This window comes from Salvelinus alpinus, chromosome 36 (genome assembly GCF_045679555.1).
Source record: "Salvelinus alpinus chromosome 36, SLU_Salpinus.1, whole genome shotgun sequence".
Classification (NCBI taxonomy): domain Eukaryota; kingdom Metazoa; phylum Chordata; class Actinopteri; order Salmoniformes; family Salmonidae; genus Salvelinus; species Salvelinus alpinus.
The window spans coordinates 17,907,304-17,933,646 of record NC_092121.1 but is presented as its reverse complement, the minus strand read 5'-3'; the positions used below and the strand labels follow the sequence as shown (position 1 = coordinate 17,933,646).

At 42.0% G+C, this 26,343-nt stretch overlaps 1 protein-coding gene across 4 annotated transcripts in view; it reads left to right on the top strand.

Annotated features, from left to right (window-relative positions):
• LOC139565392 (RNA binding protein fox-1 homolog 3-like) overlaps window positions 1–26,343 on the top strand; it is a 393,289-nt gene that overhangs the window by 30,599 nt on the left and 336,347 nt on the right. For 3 of the 4 annotated variants that reach the window (XM_071385695.1, XM_071385696.1, XM_071385691.1), the window contains exon 2: window positions 2,952–3,081. The gene's annotated coding sequence lies outside the window, so the exon portion shown is untranslated. The remainder of the gene's footprint in view (window positions 1–2,951; window positions 3,082–26,343) is intronic. The other variant, XM_071385692.1, reaches the window with a different exon arrangement.

The window sequence follows — 26,343 nt, the reverse complement described above, 5'->3', positions numbered from 1 at the left end:
CGATGGAACGTGTCATAGCTGATTTATATTGCCCTTGAACCTGCCAATAATAAGACCTTGTGGGCTTGCCTTTAAAAGAAGCCTGCGAAAGAGAGCACTGGCAGCCAGGGAGATAACATGAACGCTGTGTTCCCACCTATTGAAAGCCTGGCGCGGTACAGCTGAAGGCTTTTAAAGGCACCCATGTAATCTAAATGTGTCATTTCTCTCACACAGCACAGCGCTGGGATGCATTGATATCAGATAGCCCTGAGATGAATCTGACTTGACCTGTGAACATCAGAGTCGATGGCTTCTGCATCGCTACACAGGCATGAGAGGAATCAGCAATGGGTTCTAGGAGATAGGCATCGACACATTCAACTAGGCACAACACACCATTTTCGATAGCATACTGTAGGCACAGAACACATAGATTTAATAATAAAAAGATACGCATTAATGTCATTTCAAACTGTCAAGTCTCTCCAGACAGGATGGCAATCAGTCTGTTTATCATTTTGCCACCATTTTATTTACATCACAGAACATAGCTGCACAAACACCCTATCCATCCCTGAACACAACGCCATGGTAACTGGAGGAGGGAGATGCACTGTGTTTTTTTGAAGCAGCCTTATTAACTCAACCCACTTGCCCATGTAATTAAAGTGTGCTTACAGTGCAGCTAATATTCACTATGTAACCTGCGAAGGCACACAATAATTATGTGGGGCGTGACTGACAGAGATCAGGCAAAACAAACAAAGCGGGCCAGCCATCAGTCAAGTCAGTGTTGGGCCAGGTTAATAAGGATGCTCCTGCAGCTCTGTTAGATGAAGTCTGGGACTCATTCCTAGCTAATCCAATTACAGTTTGATTTTAAGGAGCTTTTTAACAATGTCACTGTCACAGACCATTTAAAATAGTCCCACTCCAGACCTTTATGAAGCTATCCTAAGCAGACAGTATTAACAAGGTAAAGAAAGTCCTTCACGAGAACTCAACGCAACCTTGAGAGGAACCAGACTCATTGACATGGGCAAATACCAAATTAGAGGACATTTGACTTGTCTGGCCAGTGCAAATTGTGCCTATATTATAGTTGGATGGGTACAGTCCAGCTCTCTCTGTCCCGGGGTCTGGGAGGCAGACAGGAAAAATCTTGGTTTATTGGGTGAATCCCACATGTAGTGGAGGGGACCTGTGATCGATTGGGATCTGAAGTGGCTTAGCTGTGCCTCTGTGTGTCAATAGCGTCACCTTCTCCCTCACCTCTCTGATAAACCGTAGGCTCCTGCTCCACATATACCCCAGGCTGTGGACACACAAACTATCTGTATGCTGAGCCATCCCTGAGTCATCCCAGTCTCTAAATGCACCAAATGCAGGAGTCCAGACTCTGAGGGGTTAAGTGTTGAATTGAGGAGACATTAGAATGCACTTCACAGCACCCTGGCACGGTAGATTGAAACAAGGATTTAATTGGCTCCATATCAGGGTTAGATAGTGCCGTTGTTGACTTTTGATAGAAAAACAAGGTGACTGATTACGGAGATAAGCAAAAATCCCAACTCAATCACATCAATACGTTTCTAAGGCGTGTACAGGTGGCTCACCTTGCAACCAATGACAGTGGCGCTCGCTGAAAAGATAGGCATCGGAGGTTGTGTCTTGTGTCTGCATTGTCACACGTTTATTGCTGTGTGTGTGCATGTCAATTTCTCTCACAATCATCACAGTGCAGTTGTATCAACATGATCTTGGCACAGAGGTCATGGGATTCAAAGGCATACATTTCAGTTGCTCTAGTTCCTGCTTCCTCACAGAGCATTACAGGAAGCCCCATCAAAAGGGTCACCTTTGAGCAGTGCTTTATGGGTATTTGTTTCATAGGCGACTGTATTACTTCACCCATACACTATAACTGTGAAAGCTGTTAGGATGTAATTCCACACACATGTATCTATGAAATTGTACTCGTTGAGGTATTAATAAAAACAATTTTTTAAATCTATTTTGTTTAAGAGGACCCATTTCTAAGGGATTTGACCTAACAACGGAAGGCCTAAACACTTAGTGGCAGCAGGACATGTGCATTACAGGTGAAGCCCTTTCTTTGTGTGGCGAAACCTCAGACTGGGTGAACACACTGGTGTTGACACTGTCTCTCTTTGTCTAAGCCTATTATCTTGTACCCCGCAGTTTGCTTCATTCATTCCCAAATGCCACTCTTCGCATATGAGAGCATATCAGTCTCCATGGAAACTCATTTTACCAATACTTTGTTGACACCAAATGACCCTGCTCTCATACTTACCATCACAGCTCTTTGCATGGAGGTGGCCTGTTTTCATTTGGAGATTAAACATTTTAAGGCAAATGTAGCCCCCGCTGGCTTGCTAGCTGTGATACTGAATTCAGAGGTGGAACATGTAGAAAGGCCAATGTGATGTATTCATAGCCATTTCCAGAGGTTTTCAGGAAGAATGCTCACTGAACTGTTTCTATTGAGGACATTTTGTTGGTCACATACCTTCCATTCAATCTGTCAGATGGCTTGACTTACAAATAATCTTCTGTTAAAGTGTTATTTGTTTGGACATGTGGAATATCACTGTACTCTAATCACATATCTAACTTTAATATCATACCCATAACCACCTCAGCAAGTTACCTCACTGATTTGTTTAACTGCTGAAAATGCTTAACATACTCAGTGCACATTGCCAAATTTCCAATGTTTTTCATAAGTTAGTTTTTTACATTTTAATGACTGACAACCACAGATGGCAGTAGCACAGTGCACGGACATAACATGTACATCTGTATGCTCTATTTTTACGCTACTATCCTTAGCTATTTCTGTAGTTATGTATTGACCAGGATCAGTTTCAGGAAGTATTGGCTTTGGATCAATGAGGCCACGGGATTCTCTTTGGAATATTTACACTTGTGTCTTTCTCTGCAAGGCCCACAGATAATTGGTTGAAGGGAGAGTCCAGGAAGGTCAGCCAAGAAAGCAGCCGTAGGTGCCAGCGTGAAATCTACAGGAACTACAATTACTTCAACAGTGAGCAGCTGGAACAAGGTGAATGACAGGTAGGAAATAATTCATATGAATTACCTGCTGTATTATGAATAACCACCTGCTGAGAGGACATAGCACGGTCAGTTATAAGCCAAATTGGTTTTCAATAGTCCTTTTTTTGTCATTTGTTGGCAATTACCCTAGTTCTCGTGATAATATAGTCACAAATGAACCTCCGAGAACATTTCTTCCTTATGGCTTTTTGGGAGGGACAAGGTTGAAGTTGGCATGCAAGTGATCACACAAATATATTTTGGTTACTCCTCTGTCCTCTGCTATTTTAACTTATTCTATTGAAGCTGATGCTTACCTTTTTCCAAGCCAGCTCTCCTATTAATAATTAATTATAAATTAACCAAAAAAACATACAGTATATAGATTACATTATACACTTGACTGTGACACACACTACTACTGTAAGTTATTCTATAAGAAATCCTCCCATCCCAGAGATCACTTATCACATTCCGTTTTTTGGGGCGGTAAATATCTGACCTTGCAGTGCAGAGACATAAAGTCTGTCACTCAAACAATTATGACTTCTTTGTTTCCTTCTGGATATCATTCTCGAGAGAAGACTCAAGCAGTCTGAGTACTTAAACCTGGTGATTCAGTGCTCCTAGTGGAATGGTTGTCTCTCCCCATCTCCAAATCCTAGACTGGTTGCCTCAGGATACAGAGGATGGGGAGAAAAACCCTAATTGGTGCTGAATGTGTGGACCATTAATGGGTGGTAATAATAGTTGAGATTTTACGACTCCCTCCACATTAGGCCTTTAAGAGAGTTTCACCTGTAGAAAAGGACACCTCATACGTTCTGCTATCTCTTCCTGTCAAGGTGTTACAGTGTATGATAAAGGACACCTCATACTTTCTGCTATCTCTTCCTGTCAAGGTGTTACAGTGTATGATAAAGAACAAGAGGGAGGAAACTTCCGATAAGGCCATGACAAACAGCAACACCTGATGTAAAGCTGTGGTGTATGTATTACCCAGATAGTTGGAAGCTGAACAGTATCATTCATGAAGGACAACCTATTCCAAGCAGTTTATAATTCCTTTGTGGTTGCTATGACTGCCAGTGGTGAACAGCAGGGGTTGAACATGGAATGGCTAGCTGGTGTAATGTAATCACATATGTGGTCTCACGTCACCTTGCACGGTGTTGACCACAACATTCGGTGCTATCATACCTTTTCTACTGGAACATGATGAAGGCTCCACATTTCAGTTGATGAGAAAATGTCAGAGCATTTCAAAGATGGCTTCTGTTTACCCATGTCTAATAACCCTCTGCATAGGAAAGCCTTTGAAACACTTACCATGTCCAGAGACATTGCATGACTGTGTTGGAATCTAGAAGAGAAAAGGAGGATTTAAGAAAATAGAATACTTTGATGAATGTGTTCTGTGTTATAAAATAATTTGGGAAACATCTTTGGTGCAACACTAGATGCCATAAAAGGGTCTCAGAGCTACAGTAAAAAGTCTATAGTAGCTAGAAACTAAATGTTGAAAACAGTCTTAACAGTAGGGAAACAACGCAACACATGGACCTAAGGAATTGTTGATTCAACAAAGGTTAAAACCGTCATTACAATACAATATTATTTCAAAGTCTAGGGTTAAATTATTTAATTGCAATTTCTCGCTTGATAAATACTCTCTTCTCAGTCCAGATGTGATCAAGTTGAGACAGACAGGGCACATTTGCTTGGGAGTGTAATATTTTTCTATGTCAACTAGAAGTCCTTTTAAATCAGAGGATCCAAGTATTTTCACCTCATTTGATCAATGTATTTAATTTGAATCCTATCATTTCTCATGCACCACCATTCACAGTGAAATTTCACTCTATGGTAATTTTTCTATGTGAACTGGAGATCAGAGATGGTTGATTGTGGAGGGCCCTTGTCCAGCCATATTTCACAGTGTCCTCTGAAGGAGTAACTCCAGCACCCTGTAAGGTGACTTCTCATTATACTTCAACTTCATGTTATTAACTTCCTGTTAACAATGCAGGATGGATAGCAGCAGTGGCACCCCGAGGGCCCTGGCTAATGTCTCCTGTAGTATGTCTAGTGCCACAAGCCTATATATCTCACTTCTCAATTAGAAATGTCTGGAAAGGGAAATTAACATAGACTGCATCATAAAAGGCCTGACAACAGAGCTAATACAATTACAGTAGAGTGATTAAAAAATATGAAAAAGGTGATATATTACATTGATCATAAATGCATTCCCAATTAATTTAATTGAACAGTACGCTATAATGTTGTAGTTAAAATATGTCCTATTAGTGTTTGGCTCATGCATGCATAAGAATTAATTATTGAATAATTGTTAATGTGTTTCAACAGTGGCAAGGCTGTGAAGGATGATGTATCTTCTTCAGTGGCTGTCCAGAGATAGGGCTTAATTACAGTGGATAGCCTTATCTCCTCGCTTTAATCCGCTTTTTGGAGTCTCCCCCGCCCACTCACACCATCTAGTCGATATCATCAGACCGCTGGCAGAGCCACAGAGAGAAAGTGATCCCCATTTCTCTGTCACATTAAGGGTCATTCATGGAGTCTCCGCCTCAGACCTGACTTAGAGCACGATGTGGAAGAGCTAAGAAGAATGGTCTGTATAGAATATGACCCTCATATAACAGGTTAGAGCTCCCTGGCACATACACACTAGTATACTCTTTGTCAACGGAATAGACTTCAACAATGTATTACTATAACGCTATCAGAAAATTGTCTCATTTCTTTGCCAAAAGCAATTTTTATGGACATAGCCTACACTAGCTCTGTGATGTTTTGAAGGTGTGTTCATATTCTGATGCTTTCCGGTAGTGCTATACTTCCATATTGCCAAAAAGGGTTTGTCAGTTGGATTAGGACTATGATAAAAGAGGCAATGTTGTTGAAATTTCTCCGTTTCCTTCATTTACATGTAATTCAATCAATCCATTGAAACAGCGGGGGGTTAAACGGCTAAATTCTGTACACCGAATACAACATGCCAACTGCTGATCTTCTAGTGATGGTAATAGCACTGTCAAGTTTGACAATTCCGAGAAAGCAATACTGTTATTCCCCATATTCATTTTTCAAAATCTAATTTTACTTTCATTTCTTCACCAACACAGAGCTGTCAAGCTGAACATGTAATTCAATGAGCGTCAGCCGTTGGCTTGATCATTTCTTCATTTTATTTTTAATGGTGCATATACCATTCAAAATTACTTCAGTTTGAGGATACGTAAATCATTTGGTGCTTCTATTGGACTTGACTGTGGTTTGCAGTAATCTGAGGCTGTGTCCAGGCTATATTCATCCAGTGTTATGTATGCCAGTGTCGTGTAGTCTACCTAAAGGCTTGGGGGAGAGGGGAACATTTGATCGGAGAGTGATGTGTACTGCAATGCTTGAGACTATGGCCCTCTTTATTCAGAGTTGCGGCCGAAATGGGCTGTCAAAATGGAGGAAATTGAAACCAGTCAATATTGCACATCTCAGGCTGTTGAGGCATTGTGAGAGCACCCTAGCTTAAATTGCCAACAGCAGTCAAAGCCAGAGCAGATATCAACACAAGGGCACACACATGCATTTACACACAAAGCCCTCCCCTAATGCCAAATGCCTCATATCTGTTGGAACCTCCACAGAGAATGGCATCTGAAAAACATGCTTAAGCCAACGTCATTCCTTCCTATGTTAGAAAGAAACAGCAAACTAATGCCTGCATCTGTCTGGCAGTCATCAAGTCCCTTGGACCAATCACTCTGTGAGAGCTGAGATCATTTTAATGAGAGGAGGTGAGTAGTGGTTTCTCCTCTCAGCTTTCAGCCCTCAGTGGAGCACTATGAAAAGAGCTTTCCAGACAAACAGTTTGCTGTTCTCAGGATTTGGAGAGACCTTTTTAATCCCCACCACCTTGTTAAATAGCGGGATTTGAAGCCTGTTTCTTAATCAAGTCTCAGTACAAATAGGATCATCTCCCGTCTTTCTCAGCCTTTCCCTGTGCGGAGTGGGAATTATAGGTGTTCTAGTGGTACTCGTGTTGGTTGTTTTATCTGAGACGTTTGAACAACACTTCAGCTGTTTCCAAGCAGGCTGCGGTACACTACAGTAATTTTCATCAGCTCGCTTGTTCAGGTAATGTTCCTCCAGGAACACTGATCTCAGGGCTTATCTTGTTAAGAGCCCCCCTGCCATCTTAAAGAAATGACTGGCTGGCGGAGACTGGGCCCAGCTTTTAGGAACATTATTGGGGATGGGAGAATAACACTAATTAGACTCATTGTCATGTTTAAAAATCAAGCTCGGTACATTCGCTTGTTTGAATTTGCTTGTTTGAATCAAAAGCTAAATTGCAGAGTATGAAGTATAATCTTCTAGTTTGAAATGACATAGAGAATCAACAAAAATGTGTCATAATATTAGGTATATCGAAAACACTTTGGATGGAATTGTATCATGACACAATGCATTTCAAAGCACACAAAAAGTAAACAATATATTTACCTGCACAGGGACACAATAGGAAGCAGCTTCTGAGATGCAGCTTCTGAGATGGGTAGGCACAATGTGGTTTACACCTGCAATACAGCGTAGATATGAGACAAAACAGTAGAGTGAAGAGGAAGCACTCCCCCATCCACATCAACGGGGCCGCAGTGGAGCGGGTCAAAAGCTTCAAAGGTTCCTTGGCATGCACATCACTGATGACCTGAAATGGTGCCATCCCCGTGGGGAAGAAGGCGCAACACTGCCTCTTCAACCTCACGCAGTTGAAGAAATTCTGCATGGCCCTAAGACCCTGTCATGACGTTGGCCTGGGGGTAGGTTTATGACAGTCATAAATACCTCTTCCCCCCCCCCCGTTCCTCTCCCTACTCTACTGATGTGACATTAGAAAGCCCCTTTGGTTAACATAGAGATTCTGGGAACATCAGAAGTTGGGGGGAAATTAACTATATTCTGGTAATCCGACCAACTGAACATATGCGGTGGTACTTAAGGTATATTATGTCAGTTCGGTTGTCATCTGGCACATTCTCATCATTGATAGAATGACATAAACTCTACTGTGGAAAGTCTAAACATCAGAGGTATCGGATTCACATGGAATTGTTGTTTAATTCAAATGTTTGAATATGAAATTATTTGTGAAGAGATTAAATGTAATTTTAGCTTCCAAATGAGAGATTTGGGTTTTCATAAGTTTGCTCAACCAGTGGCTCGCCCCTGTGAAGAGACATGGGTAATAAACTTTTCAGACACACCCCTCTCCGTCCACTATATAAGCCATTGACGAAAATTTAACCTCCTGTTCCGGGTACATTAGGATGACGATCCGATGTCAGAACTGTTCAGATAATAACTACAGAACTAAGCCAACATCAGCATGAGCTTTGGTTGTGAATGGTATGAACTTTGAATCGTATTCACTATAGAAGTGATACCTCCTAGACGTTGTTAGCAACAGCAGCTGCAAACGTAAATTAGGACAGACAGAGTATCCCGTCTACTACACAACGACGTTACTACAACGTATCCAATTTACCAGCAGAGACATTCTTCAAAGGACAAAGGACTCGGTTGGGCAACACGGCCTTCCATCTACCACCAACCTACTGAAGCGCAGCTCAGAGTAAATATTTATTGCATTTTCCTTTTCCAAATGGGCGGTAATTTCGAATGCATAAGATATTGTATTTACGATAGCACAGCTTTGCCCTTTGTTCCTCAGTCTTCCCGCTCTTTCACTCAAACCTAGCCCCTTTTCTTTTGTCCCCACTAGGGACGTTTTCCTTTATGACGTAATTTGTAATCAAGGTATGATTTATTCCGTGTATATGTAATTCTGTGTGATTTAGTTAGGTATTTAGTAAATAAATAATTAAACCCAATTTTGTATTGCTGATTCAACTTGTTAGCCAGGGTTCGTGAAGATAACCAAGAATTTACAACTTTGATGAGACTGAATAAGATGACGATTAATATTGACTGCTATTGATGTAAAATATTATAAGGTCTTTAAGAGTTTATTCGGAAGATAACAGCTCTATAAATATTATTTCGTGGTGCCTCTCCTCTCTAGTTAATTATATTTACATGATTAGTTCAATCAGGTAATATTAATTACGGAGAAAGTATTTTATAGAATAGCATGTCATAACACTTAATCCGGCATAGCCAAAGACACGACAACCCTCACAAACCTCTATAGATGCACCATTGAGAGCATTCTGTCAGGCTGCATCACCGCCTGGTACGGCAACTGTAACGCCCTCAACCGCATCACCGAGGGCACGCTGCCTGCCCTCCAGAACATTTATAGCACTCAGTGTCAAAGGAAGGTCAAGAAGATCAGCAAGGACCTCAGCCACCCGAGCCACGGTCTGTTTACTATACTACCATCTAGCAGACAGAGACGGTACAGGTGCATCAGAGCCGGGACCAAGACACTGAGAAACAGCTTCTATCACGAGGCCATCAGACTGTTGAACAGCCATCACTAGCCAGCTACCTGCTCGGTACTCAGCCCTGATCCTTGAGACTAATGCCCCCATGTATGTACAGTCCATTCGGAAAGTATTTCCATATTTTTTTACGTTACAGCCTTATTCTAAAATGGATAAAATCGTTTTTTCCTCATCAATCTACCCCCTAATGACAAAGCAAAACCAGGTTTTAGAAATGTTTGCAAATGTTTGCAAAAAACTGAATTATCACATTTACATAAGAATTCAGACCCTTTACTTAGTACATTGTTGAATCACCTTTGGCAGCAATTACAGCCTCGAGTCTTCTTGAGTATATTGCTACAAGCTTGGCACACCTGTATTTGGGGAGTTTCTCCCATTCTTCTCTGCAGATCCTTTCAAGCTCTGTCAGGTTGGATGGGAAGCGTCGCTGCACAGCAATTTTCAGGTCTCTGCAGAGATGTTAGATCGGGTTCAAGTCTGGGCTCTCGCTGGGCCACTCAAGGACATTCAGAGACTTGTCCCGAAGCCACTTCTGCATTGTCTTGGCTGTGTGCTTAGGGTCGTTGTCCTGTTGGAAGGTACATTTTTGCCCCAGTCTGAGGTCCTGAGCGCTTTGGAGCAGGTTTTCATCAAGGATCTCACTGTACTTTGCTCCGTGCACCTTCCCTCGATCCTGACTAGTCTCCCAGTCCCTGCTGCTGAAAATCATCCCCACATTCACAGTTGGGATGGTGCCAGGTTTCCTCCAGACGTGACGCTTGGCATTCAGGCCAAAGAGTTCAAGCTTGATCTTATCAGACCAGAGAATCTTGTTTCTCATGGTCTGAGAGTCCTTTAGGTGCCTTTGGAAAACTCCAAGCGGGCTGTCATGTGCCTTTTACTGAGGAGTGGCTTCCGTCTGGCCACTCTACCATAGAGGCCTGATTGATATAGTGCTGCAGAGATGGTTGTCCTTCTGGAAGGTTCTCCTATCTCCATAGAGGACCTCTGGAGCTCTGTCCCGATTGGTCAGATTGGCCGGGCGGCCAGCTTTAGCAAGAGTCTTGGTGGTTTCAAACTTATTATATTTAAGAATGATGGAGCGAAACGTCAATATAGGGACAAAGTGGAGTCGCAATTCAACTACTCAGACACGAGACGTATGTGGCAGGGTCTACAGGCAATCACGGACTACAAAAAGAAAACCAGCCATATCACAAACACTGACGTCTTGCTTCCAGACAAACAAAACACCTTCTTTGCCCACTTTGAGGATAATACAGTGCCACCGACGCGGCCCGCTACCAAGGACTGCACCCCCCCTCCTTCTCCATGGCCAACGTGAGTAAGACATTTAAACGTGTTAACCCTCGCAAGGCTGCCGGCCCAGACGGCATCCCTAGCCGCGTCCTCAGAGCATGCGCAGACCAGCTGGCTGGTGTGTTTACGGTCATATTCAATCTCTCCCTAACCCAGTCTGCTGTCCCCACATGCTTCAAGATGGCTACCAATGTTCCTGTTCCCAAGAAGGCATAGGTAACTCAACTGAATGACTATCGCACTGTAGCACTCACTTCTGTCATCATGAAGTGCTTTGAGAGACTAGTCAAGGATCATATCACCTACACCTTACCTGTCACCCTTGACCCACTGCAATTTGCCTACTGCCCCAATAGGTCCACAGACGATGCAATCGCCTACACACTGCACACTGCCCTATCCCATCTAGACAAGAGGCATACCTATGTAAGAATGCTGTTCATTGACTAGAGCGCAGCATTCAACACCATAGTACCCTCCAAGCTCATCATTAAGCTTGAGGCCCTGGGTCTCAAACCCGCCCTGTGCGTTTGGGTCCTGAACTCCCTGACTGGCCGCCCCCAGGTGGTGAAGGTAGGAAACAACATCTCCACTTCGCTGATCCTCAACACTGGGCTCCCACAAGGGTGCATGCTCAGCCCCCTCCTGTACTCCCTGTTCACCCATGACTGCGTGGCCATGCACACCTCCAATTTGATCATCAAGTTTGCAGACGACACAACAGTAGTAGGCTTGATTACCAACAATGACAAGACAACCTATAGGGAGGAGGTGAGGGCACTCAGAGTGTGGTGTCAGGAAAACAACCTCTCACTTAACGTCAACAAAACAAAGGAGATGATCGTGGACTTCAGGAAACAGCAAAGGGAGCACCCCCCTATCCACATCGATGGGACAGCAGTGGAGAAGGTGGAAAGTTTCAAGTTCCACGGTGTACACATCCCGGACAAACTGAAACGGTCCAAGAAATTTGGCTTGTCACCTATATCCCTCACAAACTTCTACTTGAGAGCATCCTGTCGGGCTGTATCACTGCCTGGTACAGCAACGGCACCGCCCACAACCGCAGGGCTCTCCAGAGGGTGGTGCAGTCTGCACAACGCATCACCGGGGGAAAACTACCTGACCTCCAGGACACCTACAGCACCCGATGTCACAAGAAGGCATAGTTTTGCTCCGCCAGGCAGAGCTTCTTCGAAAACAACGCACAGGGGCGGAGCTTTGGTGGCGTACCCGAGTGCTGAGACAGCACAGCTCCTATCCCAGCCTCGGACGCATCCACCTCTACTATGAACGCTAAGGAGGGATCAGGATGAGCCAACACAGGAGCCTTCAGGTGACCAAAAGCCCTATCCGCCCCAGCTGACCACTGCAGGCGCACCGGTCACCCCTTCAGCAAAGAGGTAATGGGAGCCGCTACCTGACCAAAGCCCCGGATAAACCTCCGGTAGTAGTTGGCAAACCCTAAGAACCACTGCATCTCCTTTACAGTGGTTGGAGTTGGCCAATTACGCGCGGCTGAAATGCAGTCATTATCCATCTCCACCCGTGACTCGGACAGGCGGTACCCTAGGAAGGAGACGGACTGTTGAAAGAACAGACATTTCTCAGCCTTATCGTACAGGTCATGCTCCAACAATCGACCAAGCACCTTGCGCACCAGAGACACATGCTCGGCGCGTGTAGCGGAGTATATTAGAATGTCATCTATATACACCACTACACCCTGCCCGTGCAGGTCCCTGAAAATCTCGTCTACAAAGGATTTGAAGACAGATGCAGCATTCATCAACCCGTACGGCATGACGAGGTACTCATAGTGCCCAGAGGTGGTACTAAATGCCGTCTTCCACTCATCCCCCTTCCGGATATGCACCAGGTTGTAAGCACTTCTGAGATCCAATTTGGTGAAGAAGCGCGCTCCATGCAATGACTCGGTCACACTGGCTATGAGAGGCAGTTGATAACTATACTTCACCGTGATCTGATTTAAACCTCTATAGTCAATGCACGGGCGTAAACCTCCATCCTTCTTCTTCACAAAAAAATAAACTTGAGGAGGCAGGTGAAGTGGAAGGCCGAATGTATCCCTGTCCCTGAGATTCGGTGACATATGTCTCCATAGCTGCCGTCTCCTCCTGTGACAGAGGATACACGTGACTCCTGGGAAGTGCTGCGTCTACCAGGAGATTTATCGCACAATGTGGGGGTAATTGAGTCACCTTCTTTTTACAGAAGGCGAGAGCCAAATCAGCATATTCAGAGCATGGTGGAGACCTGGTTTGGACTCTCCACCGTGGTTGCACCTATGGAAACACCTATACACCTCCCTGAACACTGACGTGACCATCCCTTGAGAGCCTTCTGTTGCCACGAAATAGTGGGGTCATGATAGGCCAACCAGGGAAGCCCCAACACCACAGGAAACGCAGGAGAATCGATCAGGAAGATACTAATTCTCTCCTTATGACCCTCCTGCATTATCATACATAATGGAGCTGTGACCTCCCTAATCAGGCCCGACCCTAAAGGACGACTATTTAAGGAATGTACAGTGAAGGGAACATCAACAGGGACAATAGGGATCCCTAAACTAAGAGCAAACGAACGGTCAATAAAATTCCCAGCTGCGCCTGAATCTACTTATGCTGGGAATGCGGGGAAAACTCAGGAAATTCTATAGATATACACATGTGCGCAACAGGAATCTCTGGCTGAGTTGGGTGCATATTCACCTGGGATGATCCACCAGTGCCCTGCCTGCTGCCGCGACTTCTTGGGGGACCTCTCCAGCACCGACCAGCAGTGTGTCCTCTGCGGACACAGGTAGTGCAAGAAACAGCCCCCCCCTCCGGTCACCCTTAGAGCAGCACCTCCGAGCTCCATAGGTGTAGGATCGGAGGTGCTGGGAGATGGAATGGACGGACCCCGATCCGGACGTCCACGGGTGGCCAACAGGTTATCCAGCCGGATGGATGAATCAACCAGCTGGTCGAGGGTAAGGGTGGTGTCCCTGCAGGCCAGCTCCCAACGAACGTCCTCACGTAGACTACAACGGTAATGGTCGGTCAGGGCCCTCTCATTCCATCCCGCGCTGGCAGCCAGGGTCCTGAAGTCCAGTGCGAATTCCTGTGCGCTCCTCATCCCCTGTCTGAGATGGAACAAGCGTTCCCCCACCGCTCTCCCCTCAGGTGGATGATCGAAGACCACCCGAAAGCGACGGTGAACTCCTCATAGTGGACCGACGCTGCATCTATACCTCCCCATTAAGCGTTTGCCCACTCAAGCGCTTTCCCCGACAGACAGGAGATGAGGGCGGACACACTCTCGTATCCTGAGGGAGTCGAGTGGACGGTCGCCAGGTAGAGCTCCAACTGGAGCAGGAACCCCTGGCACCCGGCAGCTGTCCCATCATATGCGCTCGGGAGCGAGAGCCGAATCGCCCTTTGGTCCAGGTGAAGGAGGGGTGGACAGCAGTGTGGGTTGTGGTGTTGGTTGGAGTGAAGTTGATGGGGTCGTGGGAAAACCCCCTTTTTCCCATCGCTCCATGGTGCTGCTGGACACGTTCCTCTACTGGTACCGGAGGACTGGGTGCACCTGCTGACTCCATTAAAACGGTGCTTGATTCTGTCAGGTGTTAGTTGTGCAGAGGTGAGAACGGAGTCAGGCGCAGGACACAGAACTGAGTAAAATAACGAACTTTACTCTGGAAAAATAATCAGGAAATAAATCCACGCAGGGATCACAAACCCTAACACAAAAGACTAACACAAACCAGGAACAATCAAGCACACAACATAATGAGAACCAGAGGGTTAAATAGGGAAATGGGAACCAGGTGTGTACATTAAAGACATAACAAATGGAAAAAGAAACATGGATCGGTGGCAGCTAGAAAGCCGGTGACGACGAGCGCCGAACGCCGCCCGAACAAGGAGAGGCACCAACTTCGGCGGAAGTTGTGACACCATGTGTATGTGACCAATAACATTTGATTTAATTTGGAGGCCACTGTGGTCTTGGGGACCTTCAATGCTGCAGACATTTTTTGGTACCCTTCCCCAGATCTGTGCCTCAACACAATCCTGTCTCTACGGAGCTCTACTGACAATTCCTTCGACCTCATGGCTTGGTTTTTGCTCTGACATGCACTGTCAACTGTGGGACCTTATATAGACAGGTGTGGGCCTTGCCAAGTCATGTCCAATCAATTGAATTTAACACAGGTGGACTCAAATCAAGTTGTAGAAACATATCAAGGATGATCAATGGAAACAGGATGCACCTGAACTCAATTTCGAGTCTCATAGCAAAGGGTATAAGTGAATACTTCTGTCAATAAGATATTTCAGTTTTTTTATTTAATGCATTTTCTCAAATGTATAAAAAACTATTTTTACTTTGTTATTATGTGGTATTGTGTGTAGATTGAAGTTCCATTACATTTTAAAATGTAATACATTTTAGAAAAAGTCTGTAACATAACAAAATACGGAAAAGGGGAAGGGGTCTGAATACTTTCCGAAGGCACTTTAGATTCATTGTATGCTGGTCACCTCATATTCTCTTTATATCCTATCCACTGTGTATGTACAGTATGTACTGTATTCTGGACATAGTTCATCCCAATATACCTACTACTGTAAATTCCATTTTCCTTCCAAATGATATACTGTCTACACAGCACTAATGTTCCCTCTAAGCTGCGCACGTGCGCTGCTGCATACCTCCTCCAGGACTGCCACGCAGAAGAAATGCCAGGCCGTGCAGAGATGCAAGAGATTGAACATCACTGAGTTTGCCTCATTAGTTTGCACTATATAGATCAATGTTTTTTATGTGACCTAATCAACATTATATTAGCCCCTTTTCAATGCAACAAACCAAAACAAATCTAACTTTGATTGAGTCTGTGATTTTGTTGTAGGCAGAACCAGAATGCAACGGAGTAGAATTCTATTGGCTGAGGTAGCCCATGAGCATTCTTTCAATCACCCCTGAGTGAATGTGCTTTTCAGATCAGTTTAGATCAGCAGAGCCATGCGTGTGCACGTGTTGATATTCTTTGCTAGTTAGCGAGTTATTAGCCCAGTTATAGATACGTATAGGTCAGCAATGGGAAGTTACTGCTTCCTACAAGAGCACAAAACGTGTAGGCTACATTTCTTTGAAATCAGTCAGGTAAAAAGCTTATGTATTAATTAAAGGTGCAGTGTTGTATTTTGAATATGTAAATAAGCCAATAGGGCAGAGTAGTCTACATTGTCTAATTCACTGTATGGTAATAATAATTAATTATTCATTTTAAGGTTTCTTGGTTTCTTGCATCATACAACACAATACAATGCCATGTGCAGTCACCTATTTGGCCCATGGTGTTACAGACCAAGTAAAAAATAATTAATTAATGTCAAGCCCTTCATAATATAAAAACGTTTTTAAAAGTCTCATGCAATGTAGGTCTGCATTGAACACCACATATAGGCTACTTTAGGCTATATCATAGAAATGTGAAAATGTTATGGGATTTGCTCCATTGGTTTTGTTGGTAGGCCTACAGTATGCTCAAATAGCCACAATAGCCTATTGGCTACTGTCTAAAACTGAAAGGGTACAGCCTCAGTGTTCACTGTAAACAAGTGCCAGAAGTTGCACAAAATTCTCACAACGTTCGAGTTTCTGCTCACATGACCTAAAATTTGCTGAGTGCCCCAACAAAGGAAACATTGCAGACCACGTATTTATGTTGTGGATTCTGACACATGCTCACTGAAATATAACTACTCTGGATTGTAATTTCTTGTTTGTTTGTTTGTTTGTTTATTATTTGTGTATTTGTATTGTATTTGCTAGACATTCTACTGCGCTGTTGGAGCTAGACACAAAGCATTTCGCTGCACCTGTTATAAAACCTGCAAATCTGTGTACTCGACCAATAAAGTTTGATTTGATTTTAATTTGTTTATGCTAGGTGAACATGCTATCTGGCTGGCTGACGGCCACAGGCAGTGTCCCTTCTGCTTAAGATGCAGTGGAGCCTCTATGGGTTAGGAGGGCCAGCTCTATCAATCTGCTCCCCTACGGCCCCCACGTTCCCCAGCGCGGTTAATCACTGCTACTAATTAGAACTAATTACTCATGGCTGCCCGGGAGAGCCACGCTGATCTCAAGGTCCTCCATTGGCACCCCGCTGCTTGGTATTCCTCAGGTAAGGAAGGAGACGGAGGTGGAGCCGCAGGGTCGCTCCCTGATCCTCACTTTTTTGTGTGAAAATCCAACACATCCCCAGTGATTATAATGATAGCTGAGGTATTGTAGAAGGCTAGGCCCTTGCAGGCAGCCTGCTTCGCTGATATGCTGGGCAGCACTACTTCAATGGGCCATTAAGATGGGGGGCTTATTTGTGCTGGTCTGGCGTAGGGATCTTGTTTGCATGCACACAGGTCCCTGCAAGCTTAATGATCCAACACCTTTTTACTACCTCTGTCATTAATTGTGCCCATGGCCATGACTCTCTGGGTTGTGTCGCGTTTGGGTGATTTTTCTCCCAGTAATTTTGCTTTAATAGATTCAATTTGCTTTCATTTGCTTTGTATTGATTTATTTGTCCTGTTTTGTCTCGTCAACCGTAGAAACGTATAATTTCTCACAAAAGTTTTAGAGAGGAGAGCGAAAAAAAAACAAATCTAATTTCCTAAGAGATATTGAGCGAGATGTAACAAAGAAATGACAAATGATGTTGATATGGTCGGCAAGTGAAGCTTGACTAGAGCCACATGAACTCACTTCATAAATCATCTCTTGTTTCATACATACCAAGCAAGATAATCGCATTAAAATATGAAGTTTCATATCAGGTGCAAACAATGAAGCTTAAGGATGAGAGCAGAGGTCGTTTACTCACAGGGCCACTCCAGTAGAAAGCCATAATCTGATCTATCATTTCTTAACCATTAAATAGATCATGTACTGTCGGCATACATCTAGTCAGTGCCATCCGATAGCTCTGGACACCGAACTTGCTGATGTCAGCCTCAAATCATCACAGAAATACAATTTGTATGGTAGCTAAGTGGATTAGTGCCACTATTAAACGTCCTCTATAGACAAAGGGCCGATGGATATCTCTGGAATAGATAGCTTTGCCCACCCCAGGTTATGTTAGACACAACACCTGCTTTTTGTCTGATTGCTACGCTGAGAGAGGGTGAAGCCCTTACCTTTCATTGACCTCGTAATATAAAGTGGCCAAGGGAAGCACACACACACAAACACACACACACACACCCTTTTTAAGGCCACTAAAAGTCTACAGCAGACCAGAGGACAGTTGTTTTGTGGGCTTGAGGCTTAGAGCTGAGAAACAGCAGATCGGCCAGATGATACAACATTCCCAGCTTGTTACTTCTGGTATAAGGCCTTTGTAATGTAAAGTGTGACCAAAGAGGCTTATTGTGGGCTTGATATGAAATGTTGTTTTCCATGTTAACTTTATCTTCAAAAGCTTAAACAGTTTTTTAAGACATGGATTTGCAAAAATTGTTATACAACATTAAGCATGGCATACCTTATGTTTTTTTTAAATTGAATATCTCTTCAGACCGAAATTTACTCAATACAAGTGATCTTTATTACTAAACCAGCGAGACCTATTCAAGATACATTGAAGAATTAACCAAGCGTTGCTTATTTTTCTCGCTACAGCACCAGTCTACATCCTGTTATGTTCTATTCATTGCTGTATGCAACAATGCACTTCCTGGTATAGGAACAAGATGAGGTTAAGGGTGATCTTTTTTTCCAGAGGCTGCCAATTGGTAGATGCATTTAGAAATGCAGTTCCATATGAAGAAACAGCCATCTCCAATAGAATATCATTCCTTTGTCAGTGGTCTTTAATGGGAATATTTAGCATTCATGCATTCAGCTTTGTTTTTCTTGCAGTCTCTCACGACTTCAGGTGGATGAAGGTCAAGCTTTGAAGCTGGAACCTTTCATATGTCTTCCCACAGCTCTCCGAATGAATGTTGTGTTTTTGTTTTCAGAGACACATACAGTGATAAAAATTTAATGGACATTTAATTATTTTTCACATGTGAAATGACAGAAAACCTTTGAGGTGAATATTTTTTTTTAAATGCAGCAAGCTCAAAAGAATTGGGACGACGGAAAGTTCAGTTTCAAAATATAGTATCTGTTCATTTGGAACGACTATTGTCAAATAACAGCTTTTCCAAGCCCCTCTAAATCATGCCAAATGGGTGCTTTGTTTATGAGAGAATTTTCAGTAGGATTTGTCTGTGTGGTGATATTGATAACAATATCACTGTGTGGTGATATTGTTTGTATTGTGTGATATTTTTCTCCCTCTAAGCCTGACATACTTTTATGTAATGGAGAAACAGTGGGTGACCAAACAATGCTCCTTCTGTGAATAATGTTTTTGTCTGTCATTATAACTTCTTTGATGCAACTGTGGGGCTTTGATGCAAGTGAATGCAGATGTCACAAAACCCTTAACAGGCACCTCACCCCAATGTGAGGCTAAGGGGAGAGAGACCCCATCGCTGGATCATGTTTCTGTATAAATGGAAGATGAAAAGTTTAATTTGGCACAAATGTCACAAAGTTGGGAGAAACATCAAACAAACTGTTATCTGTTGCATTGTATCCAACTGTTAATTGGTCTTTTGTTCGCCTCCCTTCGCTGTCCTTCTTTTTTAATTCACAAGAAATATAGCTCTGAACCTCAAATGAACCCCTCAAAAATACAAAGCCGAAGCCCAATTCTATTCATTAGAGAAGCTAACAGTAGCTGTTGGCTGTCACTGCCACCAAGGGGCCTGTCCATGGCTGTATCTGACATCTGTTGGCATAATGTTGCATAGAGCCTGATAGGCAACAGGAGCTGATTTATAATGTTCTCTATTTAAGTGGATGTCTTAAGGTAATTATAAGCTGGTGGGGAGCTCCTACTAATTGCACCTTCCCTGATCTGTAATGAAGGCCAAGCAGCGTGAATGAACACATTCCGGGCACCACCATTAGTTGAGGAGCGAGGGCAGCTGAGCTTGACCAGTTAGTGTTGGTTTTGCTCTGGGCTGGAGATGGTCACCTGCTGTTATTCCATGTCCTCGGACAATTTCTTTTGGATAATTAACTGAGATGCCACATATGGTGCATTTGTGGGAAATGTGATCGCTAGTGGACGCTGAGGAGTAGAGAAAGCAAAACGAAGGCTCCCGGTTGTGACCAAAGCTCTGGCCACCTAGCACACTGCAAATTATGTGACATAACCATTCCTTTTGTCATGCACTAAATAAACCCAAATACTGTGTCCACATGAAATAGGGAGGCCTAATTGATATTGGAGGAAATTAATTATTAGGAAGATTAGATGGTGAGGTAAATTAAGTACAATAATGAGGAATGAATATTAGCAATTTTTATATCAGCCGATTAAGATATTGTCAAAAGAGAGGCATCCTAAGGACACAATGAAAAGTAATTAGGGAATGAGTTGTACATACATTATCATATGGCTGGGGAACAGTAGGGGAGGAGGTAAGATGAACGAGGATCTCCGACAATGAAATATGAACACTGGAACAAACAGATCATGGTTCAAATGAAATGGTCGCAAGAGCATTAATTCACAAAAACTAATATTTAAGATGATATTGATTGAGTATGGGTCAAGGGCAATAAAAATTACTTCTATTGATACTGTCATTCTTTGGGCTGATTATAAAAAGAAATTGAACAATAAGCTGACTTCAAAAGTAAATCAACTATTTTAGTACCTGCATGTGGTTGAATAACACAAGGACAAAAAGACATCAGGATAAAGACAAAGACAGTGTAAAGCAGACTTCATGAGAATGATGTAAATGGAAGATAACTAGCAAGACAATGTATGGGTCAAGACCATGGGAAGGGAGATGGAGATGGAATTGGAATAGACACAACACTGAGCCCTGGGGAACGTCATTGTTGTGAACGCTGTGCTGGACTTTTCTCAGTTGACCTTATGAAAAGTATCAACAAGGTTAGAGAATCATTTGAGAAACAAGAGGTGCCAAAGATTGTCAGATCAGCAACAGTAAAATGTGTCTAAAGATTAACGGTATCAAATACAGCCTAGAGATCAAGGGGAATTAAGACAGAGGGGAGAGAAGCTGCATAAGCACTCAGTTACAGAGGAGCTGTTTCCATTGAGTGAGCTGCACAAAAGCAAGATTAGAGGGGATCAAGTGGAGAACGCTGAAGCTGAGAAAGGAATTCAGGGGAATTGACAGCACATTCAAGGGTTTCTGAGAAGAAGGGAAGACGAGAGACAGGGTGATCATTTTTTTAGATTTTTAGATTTGAAGGGTCAAGATGAAGCTTCCTGATAACCAGATTTAAATTAAATTGAAAATACAGGGGGAACACAGACATGTGAAAAATAAATACTGTTTTATGTGCATTCAATAATAACTTGGTGTCAGGCAACAAGCGAAGATCTGCTTCAAATGTAAATTATATCTTATCCTTCCAATTCTACAATATAAATCTCACATAGTTTTTTGAGAAATGTCTTCTTAAAGTATATTTATAATTAGATTGGGCTGACAATTAAGACATCATTAATAATTATTACATAGCTTATGTGTGAGAACAATACACAATAGGCCTTTTCTTAGCTCCGGGCTATCTTTGCCCCAGGCTAGACTGGGTAGACTAGCTTAGCCCGTGTTCACACCAGCATTTGTTAACCCAGGGCTAAAGATTCACACTTATTCCAAAGCCCTGGGGTAACGGACAAACACAATATACGACCAACATTCTATCTCTGACGTGTGACCCATGTTATAAATAATAAGATATTTATCATCAGATCCTGTTGCTTCTAGCCTAGCATTTGATTTCCAACAGTGATTGTTTGTTTGTATAAACCTTGCTGTCTGCCTGTCTGACCTCGGAAATAATGTTTCACTTTTGAAATTCGACCTCGCCCCTGTACAGGGAATGCTGTGCACAAATGAGACATCAACTTTCAGTAGCGGTGCGTTGGTAAAATCACTGGGGAAGCCAAGCCAGGAAAAACATTGCCATATTACAACCTATGTGTTAGTTCATATTCCTTGCCACCAGGATATATAGGGCTAAGGCTGACACAATAAGAAGACAATAAGAAGACACAATGGCAGAATAAATTCAACCACACTTTTGTTTCATCACAAAACTGGAGAGCAACATCTGTCCGGTGAAGTCCACAAAGCATATTGCATGTAACAAACAGTTACATGACCTACAGCATGGTCAAGGAAGTTAATGTTTCCGACACCTTCGGACAACTAAACAACTATTATTTTAGAGCCATGGAGAGTTTCCGCAAGTCGAAAAGAAAACAGAAGCTGCCTCCACTATTACAGTACCATTCACCATTTCAGCTTTAACATTTCAACATCATCAAATCACCTATGCTTAGTCTAATACAGTGACAACTAAAAGGTGCCAAAAACTATTTAGTCCAATCAACGTAAGCTAAATATGATGTGGCTGTCCAATGTACTGATTTCTGTGTGTGTGTGTGTGTGTGTGTGTGTGTGTGTGTGTGTGTGTGTGTGTGTGTGTGTGTGTGTGTGTGTGTGTGTGTGTGTGTGTGTGTGTGTGTGTGTGTGTGTGTGTGTGTGTGTGTGTGTGTGTGTGTGTGTGTGTGTTCGTGCGTGCTTGCAAGTAGAAAATAACATGTTGACTCACCCTACTTGTAGAGAAACGGCAATGCCATCCTCATCTCTTTCATGTTGACGAAACGGTCTATGACTGTACAGGCTTTTAGTTTTTGTTGACCTAGGCTACCTCGCTAAAATGCTTGCTCGCTAGCCTTTCTTTCATGGGCAACGATGAGTCAGCTAGTTAACATTAGCCTACTGTATCTAGCTACATATTCAACTTCCATCCTCTCAGTTCAGGGGCACAATGTATGAATTTATGGTTGGATCAGGATCCCCGTTATAATCATTGGCCAGTACGGAGAATTAAGTAAAACCACAAGTTCAAATCCATATCTCCATCCATGACTAATTTAGGAAAGACCAATATTAACACTCGCTTAGCCCCAGGTTAAATCTCCCTTAGCCCAGGGCTAAGTAGCAGTGTGAACTCACCTAATAATGCATTCATTAATGCAATTGCACAATCAACCAATTTGCCAAATAATCGGTGTCCAAACCTCTACATTTTATTTTCACCACAATTTATTTTAACCATTAGCAATACACTTTGAAATGTAATTTCTCCCCCACATCCTTAATAATGTTGCTCACAGGCACATTCTTTCAGCTTGGTTTCCATTAATAACCAGTCTACGTGACATTGTCAACATTCTTCCCCCAAACAACAGGGTCTGTCAGGCATGCCTGGTTCGCAATCAGGTAATTTAATGTATTTCTACAATTGAAAGTCCTTAACATGTTGATAAGTGGTTATCTTGTAGTGTGTATGGCCTTTTATCTCCTTGAGTGAAAGAAACTCCCAACGCAGCTTCCTGAGATCTTCTGGTGGGGGTATTTATCGTGTGGCATTTAGCAGGGGCCTGATGACAGCAGCTCTCCACTTTAATTAAAGGTTCAACCTCTTCCCTGGATGACACATTGACTGGTTTGTGCCTTGGAAAAGTGAAGGTACATGTCTAGTCCATCAGACTCCTTAGGAGCCATGGCCAACTTTCAAGGTAAAGAGCAGTGGAGATGGCATTTTAGTGAGGTCATCACAGGGCAAGACCACAGAGACTTGTTGGAATAAGGAGGGTTATCCAGACATGCACTTGTTAATCTAAAAATATGTTGATTATGTATTGTGTCTATTTATTTTTTTGTATTATTTTTTTGTATATATTTTTTTAAAGGGGTGGATCAGCTTAATATTGCGGAAAGAATGTTGCTTCCAATGTAATTGTCTGCATCATTTCCAATCCACATATTTTTTGGGTAAATATATATATCCATACAAGCATGCATACATATACACATACTGTATATACATACACATACCTATATAGACATACATACTTTTTTAAAGAATATACCTTTATTATTATTCCCCGCAAACCCTACCACCGATCCCCCAATTGGAGTAAACTAATAAACACTTCTACTTTTACCTTCAATTTATACATCTTATACACATTTTACAGACACAGTCTACTTTACAATAGTTCTCTCTTGTTTGTTCTTAGTCCTTCCTCTATTTCTGATTTCTGTCCATCCAGTTTGATTTCCATTTGTAACTGTGCTATTTCACAAAAGTTCCGAACCTATATACAGTACATTTTACAGATCCCGTATGCTTTACATTGTTAATCTTGTTATTAGTACCACCCTTCAGCTCCATTCAACCCCTCCCATCTATCTCTCAACATCATCCATTTCGGATTTCTATTTGCCATATATTTTTCAACTGTGCTGTGATGCTTCACAAAATACAAATATTATATTATTGATTGATTGACTATGGCGTTTCAAATCACCCAGTATTGCTATCTGTCGCGTTAGTTCTAGGCAAATGTTGCAATTCTTCAGCCATTCCTGGACCTGTGAACAAAAACGAGCTACATATGGACAATACCAAAATAAATGATCTAATGACTCTGCCTCCTCACAGCAGAATCTGCACAGCTGGGAAGATTGCATCCCCCATATATATAACATTCTATTAGTTGCAAGAATTTTGTATAGTAATTTAAATTGAAAAATGTGAAGTTTTGAATCCGGCGTTGTTTGCGTATCAATTCATAAACCATGTGCCATGGAATGGGTACATCGAAAATCTCTTCCCAACTATTTTGCAATTTATTTGGCACAGCTGTCAGTTTTTTGGTCCTTAAATGAAATTGGTATATGTTTTTATTTATCACCCTTTTCTTTAACCATTTATGTTCTTTAATACAGGGCCGACATACAAGTTCCTTACTTTTTCCCCCTTCTACTTGCCTCTTCCATTTTTGTGGTAATGCTGCAATTAATTGGTTGTAATTTTGGGTAGAGCAGACATTTCCATATGTCTGTGTTAGCTGCATGTGTGACATAACTCCACCATTCCTATTTATGATATCATTCACTAAGATTATACCTTTTTTTTCTTCTTTTTTTTCGATAAATACAGTTGTTTTTTATCAATTAGTATATTTGAATTTAACCACAATATTTGTTGTACTATTTGTTCCGTCCTTTCAAGTGGATTAAACTGAAATTGCAACCAACTTTCTAAGGCTTGTTTAAAAAATTATGATATTTTGGAGATTATTTCCTTTTCAAACAACCGAAAGTGAGCAGGTGTAATCTGAATAAAGGGAAAAAGGCCCTTCTTGAACATAGGATGAGATGTTCGTACCAATTTACTAGAGAACCAGTTTGGATTTAAGTATAACTTTTGTATGACTGATGCCTTTAGTGAGAGGTCTAATGCTTTAATATTTAATAATTTCTGCCCTCCGAATTCATATTCATTATATAAATAGGCCCTTTTAATTTGATCTGGCTTGCCGTTCCAAATAAAATTGAATATTTTTTGTTCATATAATTTAAAAAGCAGGTCACTAGGTGTAGGCAAAACCATAAGCAAATAGGTAAACTGTGATATGACTAAAGAGTTAATCAGGGTGATTTTTCCACAAATAGACAGGTATTTTCCTTTCCATGGTAGCAAGATCTTATCTATTTTTGCTAACTTTCTATAAAAATTTATTAGAGTGAGATAATTTCTTTCTTTTGGGATTTGTATACCGAGTATGTCCACATCTCCGTCAGACCATTTAATTGGTAAACTACATGGTAATGTAAAATGTGCATTTTTTAGTGATCCAATACGTAATATGGTACATTTATCATAATTTGGTTTTAATCCAGAGAGGATAGCAAAAGTATCTAGATCCTCTAAGAGGCCGTGGAGAGACTCTAATTGTGGTTTTAAAAGAAAACATGAATCATCAGTGTACAATGACACCTTAGTTTTTAAGCCACGGATTTCTAATCCCTTAATATTATTGTTTGATCTAATCTTAACAGCTAACATTTCGATGGCAATAATAAATAGATATGCCGATAGTGGACAACCTTGTTTTACTCCTCTAGATAGTTTAAAACTTTCTGAGATGGAGCCATTATTTACTATTTACACCTAGGGTTACTATACATAACTTTAACCCATTTTATAAGAGATTCCCCAAAATTGAAATATTCTAGCCATTTATATATAAACTCCAGTCGTACTTTATCAAAAGCCTTTTCAAAATCAGCTATGAAAACCAGGCCTGGTGTCCCCGATATTTCATAGTGTTCTATTGTTTCCAGTACTTGTCTTATATTATCTCCAATGTATCGTCCATGTAAAAAACCTATCTGATTAGGATGAATAATATCTGACAATACTTTTTTAATTCTATGCGTCAAGCATTTTGCTAGGATTTTTGCATCACAACACTGAAGTGTAAGAGGTCTCCAAT